Source organism: Chrysochloris asiatica, unplaced genomic scaffold, assembly GCF_000296735.1.
Source record: "Chrysochloris asiatica unplaced genomic scaffold, ChrAsi1.0 scaffold00171, whole genome shotgun sequence".
NCBI lineage: Eukaryota > Metazoa > Chordata > Mammalia > Afrosoricida > Chrysochloridae > Chrysochloris > Chrysochloris asiatica.
The window spans coordinates 5,127,068-5,131,787 of record NW_006408689.1 but is presented as its reverse complement, the minus strand read 5'-3'; the positions used below and the strand labels follow the sequence as shown (position 1 = coordinate 5,131,787).

The following is a 4,720-nucleotide window of genomic DNA, read 5'->3' as shown; positions in this document are numbered from 1 at the left end:
TTCTTGTAGTAAAAGTCGGTCTGCCTCTATTGTTTTATATTTTTCCTGGTGTTCTTTCTTTCAAGAAGTATATTCTGTTCTTCTAGCTGCTCCAGGCTAGTCTAAGAAGACAGCTTTAAACAATATACTTTGTTTTATCTGCTTTAAAACTTTATGAATAGTATCATACTTAATACTTTCTTTAGAACCTTGCTTCATTTGCTCAAAATAATGTTTATAAAATTCATCCACATTTTTGTGTAGCTTGAATGAATTCAATATTGTTGTTACCTCTTGTGAGAATATACCATACTCTTTTTTTATCCATTCTACTGCTGATGTACATTTCAATTGTTTTTATTATTTGGTTTCTATGAAAAATACTGTTATGAAGAATCTGTATCCTGTTATATGTATGCATGAAGTTCTGTATGGTAGAGACCAAAGAGTAGATATGCTGGATTATACAGATTTGCATATCTTGAACTTTACTAAAATCTACCAAGTAGTTCTATTAATTTATACCCCCACAAACAATGGATGCATGTTCTTATTGGACCATACTTTAACACTGAGCACCGTCAGTCTTTTTATTTCTGCCTATCTGATGGGTGGCATCATATTTTCCTTTCTAGTCAGTCTTCTGATGACGTGATGAGAGCACCACTTCATGTCGTCACTGACTATTTAGAGTTCCTCTAGTGTGGTGCCTTTTAATGACTTTTGCCCATTTTATTTTCTTGCTTTGTAACCCTCTTGATTTGTATGTAATTTATGTTTTGTAATCCTCTTGATTTGTAGGTCATTTATGATTATTTTTTAGTACTTTTGATGAGTATTTTTTGAGTTTATTTATGAGTACTTTGTCAGTCGTATGCAGGGCAGATGTCACCTCCCTTTCTTTGGCTAATATTTTCATTCTCTTCATGGGGTCTTTGTTGTTGTTGTTAGGTGCCATTGAGTCAGCTCTAACTCATAGCAACCTTGTGTATAATAGAACAAACCACTGCCCAGTCCCGTGCCATCTTCACAATTATTGCCATACTTGAGCCCATTGTTGCTGCCACTGTACCAACACATTCATTTAGAGTCTTCCTCTTTTTTGCTGACCCTCCACTTACCAAGCATGATGTCCTTCTCCAGGGATTGATTCCTCCTGATACTATGTCTGAAGTATGAGTGATGAAGTCTGGCCATCCTGGTTTCTAAAGAGAGTTTTAGCTGCCCTTCATCCAACACAGATTTGTTTGTTCTTCTGGCAGTCCATGGTACTTGCAATATTCTTCTCTAACATCTTAACTCAAAGGTATCAATTCTTCTATGGTTTTCCTTATTCATTACTTAACTTTGACATATATAAGAAGCTACTGAAAATATCATGATTTGGGGCAGGGGCACCTTAATCTTCAGACTGACACCTTTGCTCTTGAGCACTTAAAAGAAGTCATGTGCAGCAGTATGTCATTTGATTTCTTGACTGCTGCTTCTATGAACTAATAGTGGATCTAAGCAAAATGAAATCTTTGATAATTCCAATCTTTTCTCCATTTATCATATTGCTATTTAGTGCTCCAGTAGTGAGGATATTTGTTTTCTTTACATTTAGGTGTAACCCATACTGAAAGCTGTTGTCTTTGATATTCATAAATAAGTATTTTATGTCCTCTTATTGCAGTTAGTAATGAGTCCTCTCCAATCCAGAGACTGTTGTTTGTCTTCATATAATGCAGACACCTTTTGGTCTATGTACTGGTTACTCATGAGCACAGTTAATTATTCTGGAATACCCATTCTTCACAATAGTTTGTTATGATCTGCAGAGTCAAATGCCTTTGCATAGCCAATAAAGCACAAGCAAACATTTTCCTGATATTTTCTGTCTTCAGCCAAGATCCATCTGACACCAACAGTGATAACTTTAGTTCCACGTCATCTTCTAAATCTGATGTGAGTTTCTGGAATCTCCCTGTTGATGTACTGCTATGACTATTTTTGAAGAACCATTACTTCCATGTGATATTAAAGATACTGTTCAATCATTTACACATTCCACTGGCCTATGTGTGTTTTTGGAATGGGCACAAATATTCATCTCTTTCAATCAGTTGGTCAAGTATTTGCTTTCTAAATTTCTTGGCATAGACAAGTGAGCACCTGCAGCACTGCCTCAGTTTGTTGAAACATTTCAATTTATATTTTGAAAATTCCAGGAACCTTGTTTTTCACTAATTCCATCAGTACACCTTGGACTTCTTCAGTACGATAGGTTCTTAATAATATGCTACCTCTTGAAATGGCTGAACATCTACTATTTCTTTTTGGTACAGTGACTCTGTATATCTTCCATCCTTTTTTGATGCTTTCTGCATCATTCTATATTTTATCTATAGAATTTTTCAATATTGCAAGTTGAGACTTAATTTATTTTTCAATTACTTCAGCTTCAGAAATGCTGAGCATATTCTTTCTTTTTGGTTTTCTAACTCCAGGTATTTATATCTTTCATTATAATACTTTGTCTTTTTAGCTATCTTTTTGAATGTTCTGTTCAGGTCTTTTACAACATTGTTTCTTCCAGACACCTTAGCTTCTTTACATTCAAGGGCAAGTTTCAGAGTCTCTTCTGACATCCACTTTGGTATTTTCTTTCTTTCTTGTCTTTTCAGTGACCTTTTGCTTTCTTCCTGTATGATGATCCTGATGTCATCCTACAACTCTTCTGACTTTAGGTCGTTAGTGAGTAATGCATCAAATCTGTTCATGAGATGGTCTCTAAGTTCATTTGGGATATACTCAAGGTCATATTTTGGCTGTCATAGATGTCTTTTAATTGTATTCAATTTCAGTCTAAACTTGCATATGAGAAATTTTTTTCCCAATGAATTGAATTAGTCTTGCAAAATTCTGTCATGTGATCTCCAAGATTGTTTCTATCACCAGGGTCATACTTTCCAACTACTGGTAGTTGTTTTCAACTTTCACCAATAATTATCATGTATCTTGATAGCATGTTTTATCAATTTCATACTGAAGAATTTGGTAGAATTCTTCAGTTACTTCACCACTGATTTTAGTGGTTGGTGCAGAAATTTGAATAAAAGTGGGATTAACTTGGTCTTCCTTGTAAGTATAAAGCTATTATCCTATCACAAACAGCAATGTACTTCAAGATACATCTTGCGATGCTGTTTTTGACAATGAATGTGACTTTCTGCTTACAACAATGTGGATGAATTTTATAAACATTATTTTGAGCAAATGAAGCAAGGTTCTAAAGAAAGTATTAAGTATGACGCTATTCATAAAGTTTTAAAGCAGATAAAACAAAGTATATTGTTTAAAGATGTCTTCTTAGACCAGCCTGGAGCAGCTAGAAGAACAGAATATACTTCTTGAAAGAAAGAACACCAGGAAAAATATAAAACAATAGAGGCAGACCGACTTTTACTACAAGAACAAACAAGTTGCTTGCCCAGGCGACATCAAACCAAATGGTTGGGTCCCCTCAGGGCAAACCCCTTCCAAGACTAAGATTCAATGGGAATACACGCTCTGATTGGTGACCACGTTCATCACCAATAAGGGGAAATGAGGGAAAAGCTGCAATGAATCTGTGAACTAAGCCCTACAACGTTCAATAGATTCCAGTGAACCCGGGTGGAGACCTAGTTGGCTAGCAGTGTGGCAAGATCTGGGGACACTAGGGCCCAGAGTCAGTGACATAGCCACAGAGGACTACAGTGGAAAGTGAAGTGTCCAGCTGATAAGAAGAGAGGGTATATGCATAAGAACACCCACACTTGCAGATAATACCCACTTGCTTCAATGGCTGGATGATCAGAACTCAACTAGAAGAAGAAACTAGAGGAAAAAAAGAGTAATCTGATACAATTTGATGAACTTGACCTACACCTATGGATGCAGTAGCTCAAAAGAGGGAATGAATCTTTACAGCAAGGATCATTCCCACCCCCTCTATACACAGAGTAGACAGGGATGGGCAACTTGGACATTGGCTACCCAAAGTGGGTTGGTGGGTGGGGGGCTACAAAGGCAAGAAGTGACTGGCTTAAAAGCTATCAAGAGGGAGCCTAGATCCAGAGGGCACTGTCACCAAGCTGGGTCATCTGGTTAAGGACATGAAGATCAAGTACCTGGAGGAGATTTACCTTTTCTCCCTGCCAATCAAGGAGTCTGAAATCATTGATTTCTTCCTGGGAATGTCCCTCAAGGACGAGGTTTTGAAGATCATGCCTGTGCAGAAACAGATGCGCACTGGCCAGTGGACTAGGTTTAAGGCGTTTGTCACCACTGGGGACTACAATGGTCATGTTGGCCTAGGCGTCAAGTGTTCCAAGGAGGTGGCCACAGCCATTCACGGGGCTATCATCTTGGCCAAGCTGTCCATCGTCCTTGTGTGGTGAGGCTACTGGGGGAACAAAATCGGCAAACCCCACACAGTTCCTTGCAAGGTGACCGGTAGCTGCAGCTCTGTTCTGGTGCGTCTCATCCCTGCACCCAGAGGCACTGGCATTGTCTCAGCCCCTGTGCCCAAGAAGCTGCTGCTGATGGCTGGTATTGATGATTGTTACACCTCGGCTAGGGGCTGCACTGTCACCCTGGGCAACTTTGCCAAGGCCACCTTTGATGCCATCTCAAAGACCTACAGCTATCTCATCCCTGACCTCTGGAAAGAGACTGTGTTCACAAAATCTCCCTACCAGGAGTTCACTGATCACCT

General features: G+C 38.6%; 1 pseudogene; it reads left to right on the top strand.

Annotated features, from left to right (window-relative positions):
* Positions 1 to 4,094: 4,094 nt before the first annotated feature.
* Positions 4,095 to 4,720, top strand: part of LOC102828205 — a 9,106-nt pseudogene continuing 8,480 nt past the window's right edge.